Source organism: Triturus cristatus, chromosome 3_1, assembly GCF_964204655.1.
Source record: "Triturus cristatus chromosome 3_1, aTriCri1.1, whole genome shotgun sequence".
NCBI lineage: Eukaryota > Metazoa > Chordata > Amphibia > Caudata > Salamandridae > Triturus > Triturus cristatus.
The window spans coordinates 592,924,558-592,933,262 of NC_140583.1; the positions used below are offsets into that span (position 1 = coordinate 592,924,558).

Genomic DNA, 8,705 nt, shown 5'->3' on the forward strand with positions numbered 1-8,705 from the left:
ATTTTATTTTTAAATATATTTTCGCGAAGTGGCGTCGGGTGCGTGCTTCGTGAGCGCAGAGTGCGCGGATCCCATGTGACCTCAGAAAAAAAGGTTTCATTGGTTCATAACATTTCCCACTGTAATTATTGAAGGACCCCACCCATTTTAATCATTTTAGTTGGAGCATCTTTAGAGAGACTTCTCTTTTCCTACAAGAACCCTTTTTGCTTGTTTTTTTGGTGTTTTTCAAAAATTATCAAACAAAATGGCATCTGGACAGCAGCAGCAGCAGGTGGAAGTATCTTCTGAAGAAGAATTCTTGCAGGAGGCACCATATCCACAGAGGCCGGAATCTGTTGTGTGGAAATTCTTCACTTTTCCACCTGGTGAGAAGAAAGTAAATGCGAGAAAGGTGACGTGCAAAATTTGTGACTGAGTCCTGTAAGAGGCAGTCAAAAAAATACTCTTGTGGCACTGCTTCTATGTACAAGCATCTCCGGACCACACATCCTCTCAATCTTGCTCGGGAGGACATGAGGCGAGCTGCTTCAAACCCCTCACCTGCTGTGGCAAGTACATCTGGAGTGTCCTCAAGAACACCTGCAATGAACATTAGGCCAGAATTTGCCTTTCTCAAGCAACACTGCGTGAAGTGTAAGAAACTTATATGCTTCGGTGAGAAATCGGTGGATGCAGTTTGTGCTGCGCAACGCAGCCATCATTGTTAATTTTTTTGTTGTTTTTGTTTTTGGAATGATAAGTAATTCCAAATGTTTCCTGTTTTATTTGTTCTTTTTTTTGTTCATTTTTTGAAAAAACACCCCAAAAAAAATACAAAAGTAAAAAGAAGAAAAAAAAAAGTTCTTATCAGAACTACCTTATCTGGTTAAAGAAAGAATTATAATTGCAAGGTAATGTGTGAAAGTTTGGTTGAATATATGTATACAGCATGATTGACTGAAATAATGCATTAGTAGTGTATGGTGAATTTATAGGTGAAGATTTATGAGGAAGTATTGCAGTGTGACACTGCAAGCTCTTTAGCTGCACAGCACTTTAGCACTTTCGAAGCACAGGGATGTGACATACATACAGGAATATGTTGCAACTCTGTGCTTCTCTCTGCACTGCTGAACAAACTGCAGCCATGCGGTGACACAGGCACCCTTGCACCATGGTGAAAGGATGTCTGTTTCCTGTGGAGATTGTTTTTGTGCAGGAAGGGACACCTTCCTGCACAAAAACAATCAGTAAAGGCATTTTCCTCTTTCAATGTATGCTGTGGAATGCAGCATGCATTGAAAGAGGAAAAAATTAGGAGAAATGAAAACAATTCTCCTCGTTGTGCCTTGCTACACCGACTCTAGGATGGCGCAGCATTCACACACATCTCCAGATTTACAATTTCTCATAAATCTGGAGATGTGTCTTGTTCTATGGGTGTTGCGTGGGAACACCCACAGCAACTCCTATGGGACGCCCCTTCAACACAAAGTTCTGTGTATGAAGGGGTCGTATTTACAAGGAGAGGAAAAACCACGCAGGGTGGCTTTTCCTCTCCTTGTAAATATGAAGGAGTGCCTGGCGCCATCACTACGTTACAAAAAGTGACATACTGGTGGCGCAGGGTGCTTGTAAATCTGCCCCATAAGTGCTTAGGTATTGACAGACAGATACAATAAGAACATAGTGCTGGATGGGTGATTGAAGAATTGCATGAGACTGACAGGAGGTATCCTACGCTGCATGGGTACTACTTCAGTATTTAATGGAGTGGACCAATAGTATGTATCTGCTTAGAGATTTGTAGGGATTATGCACAGAATATTTTATGTGTACTTGTGTTGGTGCCTAGGTCATTTTATAAGAATACTACTAGTAACTGGAATGATGACAGTGCTGCAAACAGTGTGAACACTTAATTTATAAGTGCTTAGGTATTGGTGGAGTGATAGGATAAGTAGATAGTGGTAGATAAGTGATTAAAGAAGTGCATGGGACAGACTGGAGGATTCCTACACTGCATGAGTACTAACTGGGTGTTTAGAAGAATGTATCAATAGTATGTAGCTAGTTAGAGGTCTGCTTGGATAGTGCACAAAATATTATAGATGTACTTGTGTTAGTGGCTAGGCCATTCCATAAGTTCATGACTAGTAACTAGAATAATTACAGTATTACAAACAGAGTGTATAGTGAATTTATAAGTGCGTAGGTATTGCTGAGTGATAGGATACGTAGATAGTGCTGGATGGGTGATTGGAGAAGTGCATGGGACAGACAGGAGGATTCCTAGGTTGCATGGGTAGTACTTTACTAAGTAGCTGGTTAGAGGTTTATATATATAGTGCACAGCTGAATGTAGTTGTGCATTGATAGTGTTTGGATTACTTAATCTTAACTTGACAGTAGTATATAAAAAAATGCTAAACATTTTTTTCAGTTATTATAAGTGCATTGGTATTGGTGGAGTAATAGGATAATTAGCTAGTGCTGGATGGGTGATTGGAGAAATGCATGGGACAGACAGAAGGATTCCTACACTGCAGAGGTGCTAACTGAGTATTTAAAAGACTGTATCAATGCTATGTAGCTGATTAGAGGTCTGCATGCATTGTGCACAGAATATTGTAGCTGTACTAGTTTTTCTGGCTAGGCCATTCCTTAGGTACATGACTAGTAACTAGAATAATTTCAGTGCTGCAAAGAGAGTACATGTTGAATTTATAAGTGCTTAGCTATTGGCGGAGTGATAGGATACGTAGATAGTGCTGGATGGGTGATTGGAGAAACACATGTCACAGACAGAAGGATTCCAACACTGCATAGGTATTAACTGGGTATTTAGAAGAGCGTATTAATATTATGTAGCTTGTTAGAGATCTGCATGCATAGTGTGCAAAACATTGTACCTGTACTTGGGTTAGTGGCTAGGCCATTCCTTAAGTATATGACTAATAGCTGGAGTAATTTCAGTGCTGCAAAGAGAGTGCATGCTACATTTATAAGTGCTTAGGTATTGGCAGAGTGATAGGATATGTACATAGTGCTGGATGGGTGAATGGACAAGTGCATGGGACAGACAGAAGGATTCCTAGACTGCATAGGTACTAACTGAGTATTTAAAAGACTGTATCAATGCTGTATAGCTGATTAGAGGTCTGCATGCATAGTGCACAGCATATTGTAGCTGTACTAGTATTGGTCTGTCTATGGTTTCAAGAATGGTGGTCTGTATTTTAGGGTGTGAGGAGGTGCATCAGATGATCACGTAGATGATGTCATCAGTGATGTCATTTGAGATGTCATCAGTGATGTCATCAGTGATGTCATTGACCATGTCATGAGTGATGTAATATGTGATGTAATATGTAACTAACTATAATGGACGAATTTCTCTTGTTTTATATGAGTGAAATGTCCAACTAACTATGACGTCCATGAAACCTGTGGTTTTTTCAGTGAGTTTCTGAGGTTTTTTAAATACTAATTTCTAACTATAATGTCCCTGAAACGTGTGTTTTTTTCAGTGAATTTTATATATATGTATTTAATCTCCTCTCACTCTTTCAAGGAAGGAATCAGCACTCAGGTTGTAGTTTGGAAGTATTAAATCTGCAAAGGACGTGACCCACGCGTTTCGGCTCGTCCGAACCTTGATAACGATACAAGACGTCATTGTGGCATCCTTATTTAAATGTACAATGCCTCCAGTTGCCAACATAAACAAAGGACTACATATTACTTTAATTGAAAAAGCTGGCGGCCATATTGGCCTGGTCACGATGTGAAAATTCAGGAATTGATACAATAAAGAAAAGAAAACAAATGCTAATATGCACACAATGTAATTTCAGCATATCTTGCCCCACGACCGCCATACCTGTAAGTTCGTCAATGTGACTTATTCATAATAGACATATTTAGAATTGCAAACGTCAACATAAACAATGGACTACACATTACTTTAAAGTGAAAGGCTATCAGCCATATTAATCTGGGCACGTTGCATATTATAATGGTTCTTACACGAAAGAAAAGGAAAAAAAGGGGCGTTAATATACACACACTATCCCTAAATAAAGTTCTAGCAATTATAGTTCCATTCCATTCACAGCTCATTTGAGATGTCATGAGTGATGTAACTGACCATGTCATGAATTATGTAATATCTGAGGTCATTAGCAGTACATTGCGGGGGCATACGTAATAGTTAGCTCAGGTAACTATAACTGCTGAATTTCACTGGTTGTGTATGAGTGAAAACTGAGCCTAACTATACCGTCCCTGTAATCTTTGTTTTTTTCAGCAAATTTCTAGTTTTGTTTTTAACGTTAAGTAAGATGCATATCACAATGGATGGTGGGAGGTTGGAAGCAGGGCCTGGCATTGTGCTGCCCCCACCCAAGCTTGCTGCTCCTGTGTTCCCTCCTCCTAGCCATCCATTGTCCAAGTCCATGTCCCTGCTCCCTTATTACAGCCCTGTGTGGCCGTTGTTCTGCCACTGGCCTTCCCGCTTTCTCTGAACAGTTAGCTTGCTGCCCCATCCACCTCCTCCTTATCCTCTGTTGTCTGAATCCATGGACTATCCTCCTCCCTCTTGTCTGTGCTGCCACTGCCCTTCATTTAGCATGATGTACCAGTCCCCTCCTCCTGCCCTCCATTGCCCAATTCTATGCCCCATCATTGACCTCCTGCTTAGCCTCTGTGCTTAGCTTGCTGCCCCTATTCTCCTTCCCCCTGCCCTCCGATGTCTTAGTGCATGCCCCTGCTCCAACCTTTGTGCCCACCATGTTCCATGGACCTGCCACTCCTATCTACTCTGAGTGTTCTGTTGAGCTGCCACTCCCCTCCCACCTACCTAGCATTGTCAGATGACTGTAACCTGTCCCTGCCACCTCTACCTCGCCTGTCCACATTCCATGCCCCTATCCCCTTCCTCCTGTCCTCCATGGTCCATTTTACTGCCACACCCTTCTGCCCTCCCTGGTCTGTTGTGCTGCAACTGCTCCTGCTGCCTGCCCCGTGTTGTCTGTTGTGAGGCCCCTTCCCCTGAACTCTCTTGTCTGTGCCCAGGTACTGACCCTCCCTTCTATCCTCCATGGTCCTTTGTGCATGCCCCTGAACCCTCCTTCTTGCCCATCATAGCCATTGTGCTGCCATTAACCCTCCCGCTTGCCATGCATGGTCTTCTGTGCTACCACGGCCCCTCCCACCTTACCTGTGTGGTCAGCTAGCTGCCCTTGACCCCCCCCCCACAATCCCTCCATGGTCTGTGTGTATGCCATCATAGTCTCACTGTTGCTCTCCATGGTGTGTCTTGCTTCTAGTGCCCATCCTGCCTGACCTCCATGGTCATCTTGCTGCTCCTGCCCTGCCCCCTTGCCTCCAGCCCTCTGTTTCCATGTGCAGACCTCTATTCCCTCCCTCCTGGCTTGTAATACAATAAGATTTGCTCTGCCTTTCTAAGTAATAATGGAGAGACTAAATTGTCATGATATCAAAAAATCATGTACCAACTATGATTGACAAAATGTATTTGTATCTGTGTTAATATGTACAAAAGAAACTAAATATCAAAAATTGCTTAGTATAATGTAAAAAAACTGTCTACAAAATCAATAATGGCCCCATCAGAAAGGTCATTTGAATGGATAGACTCACGTGTCTCATTCATACAGACCATACATACAATACAACCATTCACAACCTAATGTTAAACAACACATTCATCTCCACAGCATATAAAATATGTCAACAAAGTCGTCTCAACAGTAAGTTGGTATATATTGTTGGAGTCGATTTGAGAAACAAAAGAAACAACAGGACACGCCAACGCGCGTTTCGGTGCAATCACCCTTTGATGTGGGTGCCACCTTCTTCAGGGCTGAAATTTTATAAGTTTCTGTAATCCGAGGGGCCTGTAAAGACATGAAAATAATTCTATATCTCCCATAATACATAAATTCATTTCACTAAAATATAACAAAAGGTCAGTTATACATCTATAAATTCAGCAAAAAGTGGTGTTCATTGACTACCTAATCAATCTTCAAATGGTATAGCCTGAGGATAGCCACATTCGAATTAACATGATAAATCAAAAAGATTTAAAGAGATTTCAGAAAACTGCACATTATCTATCATCTTTACAGCAAGAACTGTGGGTTGAGGGTCAATAACAAGAGATTAACAATAAATTAGATACATAAAAGATTTTTTATTCGTGCAATAGCACTTCCAAACATATGATTTAGGTAGAAAACAATCTATAGAAGAATAAGAGTAGGAGTAAAAGAGTTAGAACTCAGGTTAGATAGAATGATACTAACTAAAAAAAGATCAAAGGCAAAAGGAGAAAAAGATTAAATAACCACATAGGAGAAATAGTGTCCCAAACAGACGATACAGTAGGATAGAAAAAAAGATAAATAGTGAGCAGAGCGGAATCCCAGACTATGGCTTTTAATTGCAGGTGGTGAGGGTTAACATGCTTTCAAGTTGATGGGTCTAAAACAAAATATATCTTAAGCTTACCTAGGCTGGATCGTAGTTTTAAACCAGTAAAAGTGTGATGGGTAATATAACCGATGGTAAATAAATTCGATGTGTCTATGAAATAAATTTTATGCATATAAGGGTATCTCACAGCTAGGGAAAATAAACGATATACAACAGTACAGAAAAACTTCAACAAGAATACTAATGAGAAAAACTTGACTGGAATAAAGTTCTGTAGTGAATGAATTGAAATGCTGCCCGTATTCATAAAAACAGACTAAAAATAGCGATGGTTCCACGCTATGTATAGATAGACTCTGTATATATATATATTCAAGCTAAAAGTAAACAAAAAAACAGAACAAACAATAAACAATGCGCAGTGTCCTTATTTAACAGAGAGAGAAACAATCTAAAGATATGTTAACTCGCATAAGAAAAGTGAATCAAACAGTGCCTGGGTCTTTATCACCCTTCTTGAGAACAGTTTACTGTAGGTGGTGAACTTGGATCTACTATAGCCATACTACAACAAAATGATTTAATAGGCGTAGTTCAGCTGGGTATTTCGCATGTAGCCCAGTACATAACGGAGGAATTCGTGTCTTGACCAAATCGAAGTCAATAAAGCGATAATTACGCTGTTTAAAGCGCCGCAGCTGCTTCTCGTATTTAGGCAACATGAATGATATATTATAAATCTAGTAAGCCAATGCTGTCATCGAGAATACCTCAAGATAATATTTCAGATACATAGAACAAACACCGAAAGTTAGACTAGAGATAGAAAGTAACAAACCTGTGCGTATAACCTTTCGTAGGAATGAACAAACGGCCGATGCTCTCACGGCACTAGAAATGGATACAATGATTCAGTGATTCCGAGTTGACAAAGTATTTAGTTACGTTATAATTCCGTAGCGGTGTTTCTGAAATAATTAATGAAAGAATACACTGTAAGTGAGGCTCCTCTGAGTAAATGCTAGATCGAGATAATAAATTTGAAAACTCTTACCCGATATTAACACTCACAATGGATGCTATGGATAAGCGATTGAAAGAGACGTCCTGACGGGTCGGAGGGCAGCCGATACAAAAGGCGCGTGAAAGGAAGCGGATTTTAAATGTCTGCAAAAGGGGCGGACCGCTCGGGGAACTACGGACGTGACATCGATGGACACGTGATCATAGCAGGAATGTAAACAAACATGGATCCAAACTCCAGGATAAATGACCCCAAACCAATAGAAAAATTGGTATCAAGGTTTAGAGGATAGCAGAGATAAATGAGGAGATAAGTGACTAAAAAAGGTTCCAGAACAATAACAATAATCAGTGTAACATGAATATTGATGAAAACGAGACCAGGGTTGAGCGAAACAATGATGTTATACTCAACCTATTGGACAATGTATTTTCAGAGTGGAAAAATCATCTGAAAATAATGAAAAAAGGGGGGGGAAGGGACAGACATACCATTGGCTCAATAGAAAAAGATCAAGAGTCAGTGATCAACCTGGATAGTTCATGGGCAATCAATAAAGCCTAATGGGAAAAGAAAAAGTATACTGATGCTAATTATAATATGGCATTTTCCCAAGGTAAAGATTCATTCAGACCATTGTTTTTTGCATCCAAGAGAAAAATCCAGAAAACCTCCAGTTTTTTCTGGATGTTGTTAATGTTGGTGCCCTTATGGCTGTGAATCTTTTCCAAGTTGGTACAGCGTAAATCGCTTTCAATATGGTTTGCCTCTTTCCAATGGGATACTAGCGGGGCTGAGAGATTATCGCGTCTTATATTTGATTTATGTTCTCCGATGCGTACCCTACACTCCCTAGCGGTTTCTCCAACATAGGGTAACTCACAGGGGCACAGAATAACATAGATACAGTTGGAAGTACGGCAGTTGGTCATCTCTCGTAACTCGACAGAGCGATTGCGAAATTTAATATTTTCGCGTACAATAGCATTGGAACAGGCATGGCAAGTTCCACATTTATGATGGCCACGCATAGGTTGGTTGCCAGTAATGGATTTCTGTACAAATGTCTTGTTCAAATGTGTAAATTCAGCCTTGACTAACAGGTTCCTGAGATTTTTATTGCGTCTAAAGGCAAATAACGGTTTGGGGATCCTAGGTGTAAGTGAGTCAAGATTTAGAAGATGCCATTGAGAATTGACAATGTGGCAAATTGTGTGATTGATGGAAGAATGTTTCG

At 40.4% G+C, this 8,705-nt stretch overlaps 1 long non-coding RNA gene across 1 annotated transcript; it reads right to left on the reverse strand.

Moving 5' to 3' along the window:
* Nucleotides 1–5,752: 5,752 nt before the first annotated feature.
* Nucleotides 5,753–7,565, reverse strand: LOC146860597 (uncharacterized). Its single transcript, XR_014979187.1, has 4 exons — nucleotides 7,499–7,565; nucleotides 7,283–7,412; nucleotides 6,520–6,594; nucleotides 5,753–5,903 (listed from the first exon to the last, which is right to left on the reverse strand). It is a non-coding gene; the product is annotated as an uncharacterized LOC146860597 (long non-coding RNA).
* Nucleotides 7,566–8,705: the final 1,140 nt, after the last annotated feature.